The following is a 15488-nucleotide window of genomic DNA, read 5'->3' as shown; positions in this document are numbered from 1 at the left end:
ACCCCATGGACTGCAGCCCACCAGGCTCCTCCGTCCATGGGATTTTCCAGGCGAGTACTGGAGTGGGGTGCCATCGCCTTCTCTGACAGGGCTCAATTAGGACTGAGGATATCCGGGACTCAGACTCAGGACTGAAACCACTGTGTGATTTGCTGAAATAGCATTGTTCAAGGGACCAGGAAAGAACTCACATACCATCCCAAGCTCAGGGGCTCTCTAACTCCTATGCCTACTTAATCTCTTTGGACCAAACCTTGTTCCAGAGCAGTTCTTAGGGGAGCCAGGAATCTGGGAAGTTGCACATACTGTTGCAGTTATCAGTGAAAATCCAGTTGATTCCACCTTTTTCTAGTCCTTGGTTCTGCTGCATGTGGCCTTGGGATGGTTTTTTAACCTCTCTAAGGCTCAATTTCCTCAAGAGAAAAATGGACTTCATAACTATACCTGTCTCACAGAGTTTTGTGAGGATGACATGAAATTAGGCAATCAAATTCATTAGCAGGGCACTTGGCCCTGAGGAGGTGCTGACACTTGCAGAGTACTATTCTCACTTTTTTGGCCCATCATTTTCGGCTTCAGGCAGCAAAGGCCTGAGAGCAACTTTGTGCCCGTATGTTCTCTCCCAGAATCTGCCCTTGGTGTCTCTACATTAGTCCCCACCAGTCTCATTTTAGATCTGCCTAATGCCATCCATAGACAGGGATGTGAAACCCCATTCTTAGGAGAGGCTTGCCCACCCCTCAGGCCTCCAGGACCAAGCCTGACAAATATAGCAGAAATTACAGGCATCTGATTTCAGGCTACGTGTGTACACTTCGTGTAAGCCAAGCCCCAAACCCTAGTTCTGTTGCTGCATCAAAGGATCATCTCTCTTCCAGACTCCAGGCCCAGAAGAAGCAGCAATTTGGGATACAGCCCCCTCGTATTTTTAGCCTTGAAAACCCCAAAGCCAACATACCAGCGCTCACCCAAGCGTCTGTCACAAGCTGTTGTTTGATTTGGGTTGAGAAAATGACAGACTGAGTTCTACACCAAGAACAGAAGGGGGAAAAAAAAAAAGAGGGGAGAAAGGGAGTTTTCTTTTCCCTCCACTGCTAACCTCCATCCCCCCTCAACTCCTCCCCTAGGCCTGGGTGGACCCTGCCTGGTTAATCGTCCCCTGCTATATTTAAAAACCACAGATGTGTTTGGTGGAGACTTAATTTCGGGATTGCAGGCAGCGTCTCCTGAGGACAAGGGGAAAGCCGGTGCTGCGCGCCCGCCTGCCCTCCCTCCCCGCTGCTGCCCGGAGCTCTGGACTCCGCGGAATCCAGGTCAGGACGCGCCGCCGTCTTGGAACTGCCGCTGGCGAGGAGGCGCCCGGCGCCAGGCTGCAAAGATTGGGTGGGTGGCCTCGGGCTACGGGTTCCGTCTGCATTCGGTCCTGGGGGCTCTCGGGATGCGAGAGGCGGACTCGGCTCCCCGCTGCTGGTCGGAAAGCTCTCTGAAAATCACCTCCATCGGCGCGCGAGGATAAATATGCGCTGCTAGTCATGCCGTGATAGGGTGACGTTGGGTTTTGGAGGCTTGGAGATTGGCTTTTTGATTTGGCTTCCTCCTGCAGCTTAATGGGCAAAGCTCTCGGCTCGCCCAGAAACCAGACCCTCCGCGCGTCCCCTCCGCCCGCGGCGAGGCCGAGACGAGTCCCGCGGTGACGGCGTGCTAGGGGGAGAGCCGGCGCGCTCCCAGCCCCGGGAAAGCCCCGGCGACGCAGACTGCAAGTCCGGGGTCCTCGGAGCCGCCAGGGCACGCCGGGCCGCTCGCCTTCTTGCCCCCTCCCGGCAGGGATCCCCTTGCTGCGGGCGGCCGGGACTCCGGGCCTCTCCAGGGCTTTAGTCCGAGCCCGCGCCCGAGTCGGGGTTTCCCAGGGGTCTACGGAGGCGTGCTCCCTGCTCCTTAAACCGGTGCCGAGGGACCCCTCCCCAGGCCCCCTGCTCCGGCCCTAGCCCTCGCCCTCCGGATGCGCTGCCCCAAGGCTCCCTGAAAGCTGGCAGCCCACGAGCCCGGCGGGCGGGAGGCGGCGGCGAACTGACATGCCCCGGACGCGGCTGCGGCCGGCGGGCAGCCCGCTGGGGCGATGAGCCGCTGCGGCCGGTGAGGAGCCGGGCGGCGGGGGCATCGCGCACCTTTCTCACCCACCCCCCCTCACTTGCCCACTCCGCCCGAGAGATCGAGAGGAAACGGTGAGTGAAGGGCTGAGCCTCCTGCCCTTCCCTCTCAACCGGCGGCAGAGGCCGGGGAGGCAGAGGTCGGGCGGGGGCGGCGGGGGTTGGTGGTGATGGAGGGGGTGGGTTTGGGGATGTCCCCGTGAGGGTTCCGGCTTGTGAATAACGGTGTTAATTAAGTTCTTTCTCGAGATCATTCACATGAACTGCTTTCCTGCGGGTCTAGTGTCAGAAGAGGTGGCGGGGGAGGGTGCCGCGGAAAGTGTACTGGGATGCAGGCGGTGCTGGGAGGTGGGGTGGGGGGCGTACTGGCAGACTGAGTGCCTCCTGGGAGGTGCGGTGGTAGGTGGGTGGGTGGGGGGGGGCGCGGTGCAGAGATGCCTGGGCTGGTCGCGGGTTTGTCGGGTTACGGACGGGTGCTCATTAGGGAGGCTGAGCGCCGTGTTCCGTGCTGGATGCGTGTATGCATGTGTGTGCCTGGGCTGTGCCAACGAGTGTTGTGCTCCCGGGGTGGCGAGCGCCCGTGGGGTTTGGGGGCTGCGAGGGGAGCGCGTTACCCACTCGGCGCGCGCCCGCCTGTACGCACGCCCGCGCGCACCCCAACCTCGGGACTCCACCGCCGCGGGTCGGGAACTGCAGCCCCGGCGCACCAGCCCGCGGCGGCCAAGGAGGCGGGGAGAAGGAGGGTTTCTCCCGACCGGTGTTCTCCCGTCCGCGGTGGTCTGGGCGGGCCGGGGCCAGGTGGAGAGACGTGAAGTGTGTAACTCTCCCCCCTCCCCAACCCGCCTCCTCGCCGCCCCACCCCCACCCCCGCTCGCCCACACACCCCTCACCGCCACCACCACACACATGCACACACGCACACAGCCACAGGCCTTCATTCAGAGGCTGGCCTGCTCCTGCAAGACCCTGCCTGACCTGCTCCGAGGACCTGAGCCACTGGGGAGACGAAGAAAGCGATATGTTTCCGGAGGGGAAAAAAGCGATTTTCCCCCGCCTCTTTATTCACTGTGTTTTATTTTTAACTGTGGAGGGAGAGGGTGGGGGTTAAATAGAACAAACGCCTTTAATGCAGTGCCATAAATTTACCCGCTCCCTGCCCGCCTGCCTGCCGCCTGTCTCTCTCTCCCTCTCTGTCTCTCCTTGTCCGTCTGTCTGTCTGTCTGTCTGTCTGTCTCTCTCTCTCTCTGTCTGGCGCGCTCTCTCTCTGTCTGTCTTTGGCTCTGTCCCCTGGTGACTAAAAAACAAACCCCGAACGTTTGGTTGTTCGGGCTCCTGGGCAGAAAGATTGAAACTCGGGGTAGTTTGTCAGAAGGGCAGGCCGCAGCTGGGCGCAGGGCTTCGCGCTCTTGAGTGGCCGAGAAACACCCCAGGCGGAGGGAGCTGTGGGTACGTGATAGGAGCACATCCGGCCTGCTGGTGGGGGCCTCGTGGCGACCTGGTGACTCGCAGCCGTGTGTGATTAATCTTCCGCAGCTGTTGTGCCCCGTCCACTTGAGCTGAGCTCTTGTTTACCTCGATTTTCAAATATAGCTGCTGCACCCTGCTTCTCCCTGACGGAGGGAGATCCAAGATCCGCTCAGGCCCTCCCTCCCGCCGGCCCTTCTTCCTGCGGGCCTTGCGGGGTCCGAGTTTGAGAGGAACCCGCGCCTTCCTGCCGTGCGAGGATCAGAGCTGGGGGTAGCTGTGGTCTCCCAACCCCTCACCGCCATCTGCAATTCCCCTTTGCAGTTTGCACATGCAAGTCCACTCCACGGTTACCTGTTCCTTTAAATAAAATATAGATATGGGGTTGAGAAGAAGCAGGTGGGACCTAAATTTGGTTGAAGTGATTCTCAGACTTCATGAAGATGGGAAGGCTGTTTAGGTGGTTTCCTCTACCTGGGAATGCTTTCTTGCTTTTCCAACACTTCGTCCTTGTCTAATGTACTCCTATTTATCTTTCTGTCCTTAGTTCATTGGTGACTTTCTCAAGGAAGCTTTCCCTACCTTCCCTAAGCCAGATTCCTTTATTTTACACTCCTAACTTGAACCTATTATTTTGAAGTAATTTAAAGATTCACGTTCAATGTATTTATGTGATTGAGTAAGGCCAGTCACGCCTCTGGACAGCAAGCTGCATGAAGGGAGGAAAGAGAGCTGGTGTTTATTCATCTTGTATCCCCAGGACCTGGCAGTGTGCCTGGCATAGAGAAACTACTCCATCCGTGCTGAGTGAATGAATGGAACTAGGAGGAATAAGTTACCTCTTCTCTGATCTCTACTTTGGCATCTCTTGCAGAAGGGCTACAGTCCTTCCCAGGTGGCGCCAGTGGTGAAGAACCCATCTGCCAATGCAGGAAAGGAGAGAAGATGCAGGTTTGATCCCTGGGTTGGGAAGATCCAACCCTAGATCCCCTAGAGAAGGGCATGGCAACCCCCTGCAATATTCTTGCCTGGAGAATCCCATGGACAGAGGAGCCTGGCGGGCTACAGTCTATGGGGTCACAAAGAGTCGGACACCGCTGAAGTGACTGAGCATGCACACGAATGGCCCTGCAGAGCCTCCTGGTCAGAGAAGGAAGAATAGGGCCAGCAAACTGACCCTGTAAAAAAAACACGCCCTGAAGCCAAGGGAGTGTCCCCCTGATCCAGCCCTGCCCTGTCCCTGTGCAAGGCGGCCCCTTGTACAGTCCCTGGTGTAGTTACTGGCATTGTCCATGGGTAGTCATTGTGGCAGAGAAGGCAATGGCACCCCACTCCAGTACTCTTGCCTGGAAAATCCCATGGATGGAGGAGCCAGGTAGGCTGTAGTCCATGGGGTCGCTAGGAGTTGGACACGACTGAGTGACTTCACTTTCACTTTTCACTTTCATGCATTGGAGAAGGAAATGGCAACCCACTCCAGTGTTCTTGCCTGGAGAATCCCAGGGATGGAGGAGCCTGGTGGGCTGCGGTCTCTGGGGTCACACAGAGTCAGACACGACTGAAGCGACTTAGCAGCAGCAGCAGCAGCAGTCATTGTGGGCATTATTCCTCAGCCTACCTGGTCCAGTCACTCACTGCCGACAATCTGGATTTGGAGGAATGTGTCACACAGCTTCTCTTCAAGCTACCAAGATTGGCTCAAAAGAGAAAATCACTCCCTTTGCACTCAAGCCTGGTTGCTTTGCTTGGAAGTTCAAACGTTTGATGAGTTTCAGAAATACATTTGACTCCAAAAAAGAAAGCCTTCATTGATTCAACCAATCAGTTATTTATTCAATAAATATTCAACAATCCCCTTGGCCAAGTTTGCTGGGTACAGAGGCAAATAAAATAGAATGTTTCCTTTCCACATAAACACACACTCATCCCAGCAGGGATAACCAACTAGTGAACACACAATTACCATTTAAACTGACTCCTGTCTGTGAAGGCTACATCCCAGGTGCAGTGAAAATGTAGGAAGATCACGTCTCTAGGGGGTCTTACGGAGAATTTCTAGGGATAGCTGATCCCATAAAGACAGGCTAGGAAGGAGCTGGCTTTGGTGAAAGTAGGGAGGGGAATGGTGGGGGAGAAAGGTCTTTGAGTGAAAGGATCAGTATGTGCTGTGCTGTGCTTAGTTCAGTTCAGTTCAGTCGCTCAGTCATGTCCGACTCTTTGCAACCGCATGAATCGTAGCACGCCAGGCCTCCCTGTCCATCACCAACTCCCGGAGTTCACTCAGACTCATGTCCATTGAGTCAGTGATGCCATCCAGCCATCTCATCCTCTGTCGTCCCCTTCTCCTCCTGCCCCCAATCCCTCCCAGCATCAGAGTCTTTTCCAATGAGTCAACTCTTCACATCAGATGGCCAAAGTACTGGAGTTTCAGCTTTAGCATCATTCCTTCCAAAGAAATCCCAGGGCTGATCTCCTTCAGAATGGACTGGTTGGATCTCCTTGCAGTCCAAGGGACTCTCAAGAGTCTTCTCCAACACCACAGTTCAAAAGCATCAATTCTTTGGTGCTCAGCCTTCTTCACAGTCCAACTCTCACATCCATACATGACCACAGGAAAAACCATAGCCTTGACTAGACGGACCTTTGTTGGCAAAGTAATGTCCCTGCTTTTCAATATGCTATCTAGGTTGGTCATAACTTTCCTTCCAAGGAGTAAGCATCTTTTAATTTCATGGCTGCAGTCACCATCTGCAGTGATTTTGAGCCCCCCAAAATAAAGTCTGACACTGTTTCCACTCTTTCCCCATCTATTTGCCATGAAGTGATGGGACCAGATGCCATGATCTTCGTTTTCTGAATGTTGAGCTTTAAGCCAGCTTTTTCACTCTCCTCTTTCACTTTCATCAAGAGGCTTTTTAATTCCTCTTCACTTTCTGCCATAAGGGTGGTGTCATCTGCATATCTGAGGTTATTGATATTTCTCCCGGCAATCTTGATTCCAGCTTGTGTTTCTTCCAGTCCAGCGTTTCTCATGATGTACTCTGCATAGAAGTTAAATAAGCAGGGTGACAATATACAGCCTTGATGTACTCCTTTTCCTATTTGGAACCAGTCTGTCGTTCCATGTCCAGTTCTAACTGTTGCTTCCTGACCTGCATACAGATTTCTCAAGAGGCAGGTCAGGTGGTCTGGTATTCCCATCTCTTTCAGAATTTTCCACAGTTTATTGTGATCCACACAGTCAAAGGCTTTGGCATAGTCAATAAAGCAGAAATAGATGTTTTTCTGGACTCTCTTGCTTTTTCCATGATCCAGCAATTTGATCATGGAAATTTGGCAATTTGATCTCTGGTTCCTCTGCCTTTTCTAAAACCAGCTTGAACATCTGGAAGTTCATAGTTCACGTAGTGCTGAAGCCTGGCTTGGAGAATTTTGAGCATTACCTTACTAGCATGTGAGATGAGTGCAATTACGTGGTAGTTTGAGCATTCTTTGGCATTGCCTTTCTTTGGGATTGGAATGAAAACTGACCTTTTCCAGTCCTGTGGCCACTGCTGAGTTTTCCAAATTTGCTGGCATGTTGAGTGCAGCACTTTCACAGCATCATCTTTCAGGATTTGAAATAGCTCAACTGGAATTCCATCACCTCCACTAGCTTTGTTCGTAGTGATGCTTTCTAAGGCCCACTTGACTTCACATTCCAGGATGTCTGGCTTTAGGTCAATGATCACACCATCGTGATTATCTGGGTCGTGAAGATCTTTTTTTGTACAGTTCTTCTGTGTATTCTTGCCACCTCTTCTTAATATCTTCTGCCTTTGTTAGGTTCATACCATTTCTGTCCTTTATCGAGCCCATCTTTGCATGAAATGTTCCCTTGGTATCTCTGATTTTCTTGACGAGATCTCTAGTCTTTCCCATTCTGTTGTTTTCCACGATTTCTTTGCATTGATCGCTGAGGAAGGCTTTCTTATCTCTTCTTGCTATTCTTTGGAACTCTGCATTCAGATGCTTGTATCTTTCCTTTTTTCCTTTGCTTTTTGCTTCCCTTCTTTTCACAGCTATTTGTAAGGCCTCCCCAGACAGCTATTTTGCTTTTGAATTTCTTTTCCATGGGGATGGTCTTGATCCCTGTCTCCTGTAGAATGTCACGAACCTCATTCCATAATTCATCAGGCACTCTATCTATCAGATCTAGGCCCTTAAATCTATTTCTCACTTCCACTGTATAATCATAAGGGATTTGATTTAGGTCATACCTGAATGGTCTAGTGGTTTTCCCTACTTTCTTCAATTTAAGTCTGAATTTGGCAATAAGGAGTTCATGATCTGAGCCACAGTCAGCTCCTGGTCTTGTTTTTGTTGACTGTATAGAGCTTCTCCATCTTTGGCTGCAAAGAATATAATCAATCTGATTTCAGTGTTGACCATCTGGTGACGTCCATGTGTAGAGTCTTCTCTTGTGTTGTTGGAAGAGGGTGTTTGTTATGACCAGTGCATTTTCTTGGCAAAACTCTATTAGTCTTTGTCCTGCTTCATTCCGTATTCCAAGGCCAAATTTGCCTGTTCCAGGTGTTTCTTGACTTCCTACTTTTGCATTCCAGTCCCCTAAAATGAAAAGGACATCTTTTTTGGGTGTTAGTTCTAAAAGGTCTTGTAGGTCTTCATAGAACTGTTCAACTTCATCTTCAGCGTTACTGGTTGGGGCATAGACTTGGATTACTGTGATATTGCTGTGCTCAATCATGTCCAACTCTTTGAAACCCCCTGGACTGTAGCCCACCAGGCTCTGTCCATGGGATTTCCCAGGACAGAATACTGGAGTGGGTTGCCATTTCCTACTCCAGGGGATCTTCCCCACCCAGAGATCGAACCTGCATCAGTCTCCTGCATTGCAGGCAGATTCTTTATTGCTGAGTGGTCAGGGAAGCCCTGAAGGGATCAGTATGCAAAGGCCTAAAGTGGACAAGAGCTCTTTCAAATGACTAAAGACTGAGGGTAAAGTTCAGAGAGATGAGTTTAGAGAAGTTCTAGGGGCCAGATCTTGAAGGACTTGTACTTCATGCTAAGGTTTTCCACTGAGTTTCCAGTGGGGACTTAGGAAGGTTTTCAGTGCTGAAGTGCATGGTCAGATCTGCGTTTTAGATAGTGCATCAAGACCAGAATGTAGCGAGAGGAAGCAGGGGACTATTGCAGAACCCTTGTGCGTTGTCATCCTGCTGGCCTAGGAGGGAGGGCTAGGGGGGTCCTCTTTCTGTTTCAGCATACAAACCAGAGCTGTCCTTCTAGGAAGGAATTTCCCTATTTTCTTTAATGAGATTGGTTTGTGTTCAGTTGTCTCTGTTTTTTTGGATGGGCACTCTAAACCCAACACTGGGTAGACCACTTCAAGAGAAAGGAAAAATGGCTCCAGCATGTCTAAGACACTCTTCCCAGTCAGTCAGCTGAGCTGCCCAGCAAGGTGGACCCCTAAAGATCTGAGATCTCTGGGTCCTGGGGAAGGTCTTGAGCAGGAAGGTCAGGGGTAAGAAGGATTGTAATCCATAGAGACTATTGAACAAGACATCTAGATAGGAAGAATCACATGTATATGTACATTTTTATAATATGAAGAGTTGCTGCTGCTGCTAGGTCGATTCAGTCATTTTCTGACTCTGTGCGACCCCATAGACGGCAGCCCACCAGGCTCCCCATCCCTGGGATTCTCCAGGCAAGAACACTGGAGTGGGTTGCCATTTCCTTCTCCAATGCATGAAAGTGAAAAGTGAAAGTGAAGTCGCTGAGTCGTGTCCAACTCCTAGCGACCCCATGGACTGCAGCCCACCAGGCTCCTCTGCCCACAGGATTTTCCAGGCAAGAGTACTGGAGTGGGGTGCCATCGCCTTCTAGAGGCTAATTCCTGAATCAAGTGTATTTAGATGTGGTATACAGGGTCATGTCTACTAAGAAAACAGCTCTTGGAATGGGTCAGGTAGCATTTACTGCCTTGATGTCTGAATGACAAATAGTGCTTTCCTGGTTGTGTACAGGAATGCTGGGTCATGTTGGGACTGGATCCGGAAGTGGGTCTGGAAACTGTATTCCTGCCCAGGCTTCTACATGGCAGTTTCCAAATCACTTGAGAGGAGAAGATGTCCAGGTTACACACCACTTTGTTCATCCTAGAGAATGAACCAAGTAGTGTGAGCTTTCACGCTCTTCCTTTGCACCCTGATCTCCCAACTTTGTTCTCCACCCTTACTTGTCACTGGTCTCACAACTTAAAAGTTCTCCCTTCCCTTCCTGCCCAGTGTCCCTCCTGCCCTGCCTTCATCAGCCTGCCCTGAGCTCTTTCCTTTTGAGCACTGAATCCCCTCCATCTAATTGTAAGCATGCTCAACATCCTAGCAAGAATATCCCTTTGTTCACTTCCTCCCGTCATTTTCTCCTCCCATCTTGCTTTCCACACACTCTTGAAATTTTAGAGTAGACATCTGTTTCTATTTCCCCATCACTCATTCATTCACTTAGTCCCTTGCTTTCTCATTTTTTCCTACCTTCTGCCCAACTCTCACTCACCAAGGACTTCTCATTCCCCCAAATATAATAACTTATTCCTGATTTCCCCCAACCCCCATCAGAAAAAATTGATCATTAGCTCCGTGAAACTTCCCCCTCTTGACTTCTATTGCACAGAACCTCTCCAGGTTCCACTAGCTCTCTAAGTGGGCCCTTTTTCACTTCATCTCCAAGATCCTCTCCTCCCTCCCAGTTTTCTCCCACAGGTTTGCTGTCACACCTCAGGCTGCAAAAGTTACAGCCACTGTGTGTGATAAAGTGCTCCATTAAGATGAAAAAGGCATTACATTTGTACTGTAAGATATTCTGGGGGCTTCCCTGGTAGCTCAGTCGGTAAAGAATCTGCCTGCAGTGCGGGAGACCCAGGTTCGATCCCTGGATTCGGAAGATCCCCTGGAGAAGGAAATGGCAAACCACTCCAGTATTCTTGCCTGGGAAATCCCATAGACAGAGGTGTCTGGCAGGCTATATAGTCCATGGGATCGCAAGAGTCCAACATGACTTAGCGACTAAACCACCACCAACCACCATAAGATATTCTGAGTGAGAGAATGAAAGAGAATACACTCACACAACTTTTATTACAGTATATTGTTATAATTGTTCTATTTTATTATTAGTTATTATTGCTAACCTATTTCAGTTCAGTTCAGTTCAGTTCAGTTGCTCAGTCACATCCAACTCTTTGTGACCCTCTGGACTGCAGCACGCCAGGCCTTGCTGTCCATCACCAACTCCCAGAGTTTACTCAAATTCATGTCCATTGAGTCGGTGATGCCATCCAACCATCTCATCCTCTGTCGTCCCCTTCTCCTTCCTCCTTCAATCTTTCTGGGCCTAATTTGGAAATTTAACTGTAAATGTGTATATACAGGGAAAAACATAGTATACATAGAATTAAGTACTATATGCAATATCAGACATCCACTTGGGGGCCTTAGAATTTATCCCACACAGATAAAGGAGCACCATTGTGTTCCTTACATCTGTTCAGTCCATGCCTCTCTTCCCTATCCCTACTACCACGACCTCAGTATGGATTTGACAACCTCTAACATAATAATAATGATAATTATAATAGAAATTATTATTATAGCAGCCAACATTTGTATGTTTGCAACAGAGTAAAGCTACTGTATTCAAAGTGCCCAACATTGAGTTTCCCACTCAGTCCTTACCGTACCTGTAAAAAAAATAACTTTCTAAGCTATATTATTATGATGATACTATAAACAGTAACTTTCTAACATCTTCCCAACTTCATTCTTCCAGTCCTTCAATTCACTTTAGTGGCTATTATAAGATTGCCCTCCTAAAACCCTAGTCTAGGCTTGTCATTTTCCCACACAAAAGCCTTGAAGGGCCTCTCACTTTTTGCCTGAGTCCGACTCCTAATATTCAAGGTCCTCCTTGGCCTGCTTCACCACTCCACTTCTAGTCTCACTTCTTACAGTTCCCATGTGGGCACCTAAGTACTCTTGTCCTTTCTTCTTCTGCGCTTTTGTTCATGGTTTGCCCTTCACTAAGAATCCTACTGTTCTTCAGTTCAAATGCCTCTTTCTGATGGGAAGACTGTGAAGAAGCAGTCTCTTATTCTGAATTTTGATGACACAGCATCTGTTTTTCACAAGTCCCTTATATTTATTTAAATGCAGATTTTTTATTATTAAAAAATATATGTATTTTTCATCTTGAGACTCACCTTCTTCCTGGACCAAGTCCTTTCTCTCTCTCCCACTTCTTGTTGTATGGTACCTGAAACACAGTGGCTCGTCAATGAAAAATGAATAACCTACCTCACTCTTGAGGCAGGTGGACTAAAAGCAAGAAAGAGAATCTGTCCTATTTATCATAAAAGGAGCCAGTGAAGGAATAAAAAAATCAACCCAGGAATGGGCAATGTGGTATCACAGAAGATGCATTGAACAAGTGGCAAGAACAGTATATTTTAGTTGTTATTTCTTCTGACAACTACAGGCAAAACCCTTTGCTGCTTTCTGGGCCTCACATTCCTTACCTTTAAAAAATGCTATGTTGGATGTGTTGACTTTTAATCTACTTCCCTGACAATTCTGTGTTCTGTGGGTCTGGTTCCACAGCTTATAGATCACCTCCTACTAAGAATGTTATTCATGCTGATCACATCTTTTACTTCAGAGCTTTCCAGCTGCAATTTGAAGCCCCCCGTGTGTCTGTTATTACATTGGGTCTCTAGAGGTGAGATGAGCAGCCAACCCAACTATCTGGCTGTCTGGGCTACAAGGCATCCTGAGCTGCTTGAGGGTCTGGTGGCCTGAGCTTGGCCCTCCTGTGTGGAGTCCCTTCCCACTGCAGCCCTCCAGGGCATTCTCAGAATCGGCCCCCAAATGCTCCAGACAGGTCAGTCTCAAGTCCTGTGCTTCTGCTTTTCCTTTTCCATCCAGGAAGGATGTATTTGGATCCATATAGACTCTGTTGTGGAGAAGACAATGGTAACCCACTCCAGTACTCTTGCCTGGCAAATCCCATGGATGGAGGAGTGGGATTTGGTGGGCTGCAGTCCACGGGGTCGCTAGGAGTCGGACACGACTGAGCGACTTCACTTTCACTTTTCACTTTGATGCATTGGAGAAGGAAATGGCAACCCACTCCAGTGTTCTTGCCTGGAGAATCCCAGGGACAGGGGAGCCTGGTGGGCTGCCGTCGGTGGGGTCGCACAGAGTCGAACACAACTGAAGCGACTTAGCAGCAGCAGCAGCAGACTCTGTTGAGAGTCTACCTGGAATCCCTTTGCCCAGCGGCTTTCCAAAGGCTCTGCTTACTTCCTATCATATCACTATACTCCCCCCTCTAGGATTCAGGAAGAATCACCTTTGAGTCCGTGCCTTCCAGACTCTCAGGAGGAACTAATGGGGGAGTCAACTTCGAGGGGAATCATTAATGACCAGCCCGTGTGTGTGCTCTAACGTAGAGGAAGAATGGGACTTCCCTGATGGTCTAGTGGTTAAGACTCCTCCTTTCCATCGCAGGGGGCAGTGGGTTCGATCCCTGGTCAGGTAGAGAGAGATCACGGCTGCCAAGACAGCAGCTGGATCTGCTGGAAGTCCTAGGAGTCTGCTCCTAGCGCCCTCTTGTGAAAGAAGGGCCCAGAACATCCCTGGAGTTGAGTGTACAAGAGACTCTCCCAGCCATGTATCAGAGAGACAACTCTGAGTGCTTGCCCAGGTCCATTTGCTCTTCCTTTGGGCACTGATATGATTTAATCCCATATTTTAACATTTAAAAATTAAGAGAACTAAATGCTATTAAAAAATAGATCAGTCTCCTGGAGAATGAGCTGAGGAAAAGGTACATAAAAGTACCAGCTTTTATGACCAGGTTTCCCTTCATGGGTAGGCAGTAGGGCAGAGGGATGTCAGCCCTCTCTCTGTGGATAATTCCGAAAGATAGAGCCCAAGTCATTTTCTCTGGGAACACATAAAGGTGGGAACGATACCCCTTCAGGCTGCTCTGGGCTTCTCACACCCCTGGCCCAGCCCTGATTTCCTTTCAGTAATAGGGAATGTTGTCTCTTGGTCTTTGCTGACATGATGCTTTTCCAGGTTGGTGGAGGGAGACCCCCTGAAAGCTGGAGGACCAAGGTTATGTTCTGACTCCATTATTTCTTGGCTTAGAAACTCTAGGCAGCTAACTGAGCCTCTGTTTCTTCATCATTGTGAACATCCTCGTGAGGACTGAATGGGAGCAAGAAGGTCTTTGTCCACTGTTGGTACAGACCATCACTTGATATTTGTTGAGGGAATAGTGCACTATGAGTGTTGGCTATTACGAGGCCACACACTCTGGAGGAGAAGTAAGGTGCTCATGAGAGGACTAAGGTAGGCAGAATGAAATGCGTTTAGAGACAGTCTCCCAACCGCCTTCCAAATACTTTGTGGTCCTGTTGGTGCTTTCAAATGAGCAGAACTGCCAGTTCTCTGAGATCATTGGTTGTAACCATTTACCTCTCTGCCCCAAGGCTTCCCAGAAGCTTGATATCTCCTCTCACAGGTGCATCTTTCCAAAAACGCTTAGTCCTGCAGAGTGAGCACTGATCTCTTCGACAAATGCTGACACTCACTCTGCCAGGCTGCAGTCAAGCAGCCTGAGAATATCGTGGTGAGAAAAAAGATCAAGTTGTCTGCTCCCATGAAGTTTATATTGTATGATAAACCAGTAAACAAATAGAAAAGCAATGATTCCAGCCAGTGGGGTGCTCTGAAGAAAAGAAAAGAGTGGGAATTCCCTGATGGTCCAGTGGTTCAGACTCTGCACTTCCACTGCAGGGGGCACAATTCGATCCCTGGTCAGGGAACTGAGATCCTGCAAGCAGGATCAAGTTGTGAGCTTTCAAAGATGCAAACATGCATTCCATCAACATTAGGCATGAGTGAAATTGCAGCTTGCCCTCCATCTCCTATAGCTGAGGATCCTTCAGCTCTACCATCTCCCAGCTCTTCACCCTCCTCCAGTCAGTAATTCTTCTTGTCTGTTCACTTGATGCCAGCCCCTGTATGCCAGCTGTTGTACTGTACCCCTGTACTTTTCAAGGTACTGTACTGTAAGATTTTAAGTGTTGTTGCTTGTTTTTTAATGAATTATTTGTGTGAAAAGTTTTATAAACCTATTGCTGTGTAGTGCTGTATAGCCAGTTGTGTTCGTTGAGTACCTAGGCTAACTTTGTTGGACTTAGGAACAAATTGGACTTACAAATGCACTCTTGGAAAGGAACTCATTTGTATGTAAGGTACTTAACTGTATCTGATTTACATTTTAAAAAGATGGTAGTTGCTGTTTTTCTGGAGCACAGACTGTAACAGATGTGGCAAGATTGGCAGCTTTGCATTAGTCCAGGTAAAAGATATAATATTGAACCTCCAGTAGCTGGAAAAGAGTGTGACATACAGTTGGCACCCAATAAATGAGAACACATCCAAGATTCTGTGGACCAACTGAAAACAGAAGATTCTGATAGTGAAAGAGGGATGAAGAGACACTGGCACCAAACCGCATCAGGCACCATCGTCATCCCAGTAGTCCTGCAGGGTTTTTCCTGTAAGGATCTCCAGGACTGAAGAAATGTGAGCTGGAAAATTCGACAAAATTGGTCAGACTTAAATAGCTGTATAGCTTTAGGGACATCTGTGACTGTGAGACAGATGGAGCCAGGAGAATTATGGGCTCTAGTGAAGAAGGCCCTAGAGCTCCAACAAAGGACCAGAATGCTCCTCAGTCTTGTGTTGGCTCAATAGTCCAAACTGTTCTGAGTCTGGGCTTCCAAGTGGCACAGTGGTAAAGAAC

General features: G+C 49.1%; 1 protein-coding gene across 6 annotated transcripts in view; it reads left to right on the top strand.

Moving 5' to 3' along the window:
- Positions 1 to 1231: 1231 nt before the first annotated feature.
- The window catches only part of SLC8A3 (solute carrier family 8 member A3), a 168092-nt gene continuing 153835 nt past the window's right edge, over positions 1232 to 15488 (top strand). For 5 of the 6 annotated variants that reach the window (XM_061429277.1, XM_061429278.1, XM_061429275.1 and 2 more), the window contains exon 1: positions 1635 to 2222. The gene's annotated coding sequence lies outside the window, so the exon portion shown is untranslated. Of the gene's footprint in view, positions 1314 to 1634; positions 2223 to 15488 lie in introns of those variants that run through there. The other variant, XM_061429274.1, reaches the window with a different exon arrangement.

The sequence above is a fragment of the Bos javanicus genome, chromosome 10 (assembly GCF_032452875.1).
Source record: "Bos javanicus breed banteng chromosome 10, ARS-OSU_banteng_1.0, whole genome shotgun sequence".
Lineage (NCBI taxonomy): Eukaryota > Metazoa > Chordata > Mammalia > Artiodactyla > Bovidae > Bos > Bos javanicus.
The sequence above is the reverse complement of the archived record's forward strand: the minus strand, read 5'-3'. Positions and strand labels throughout refer to the sequence as shown.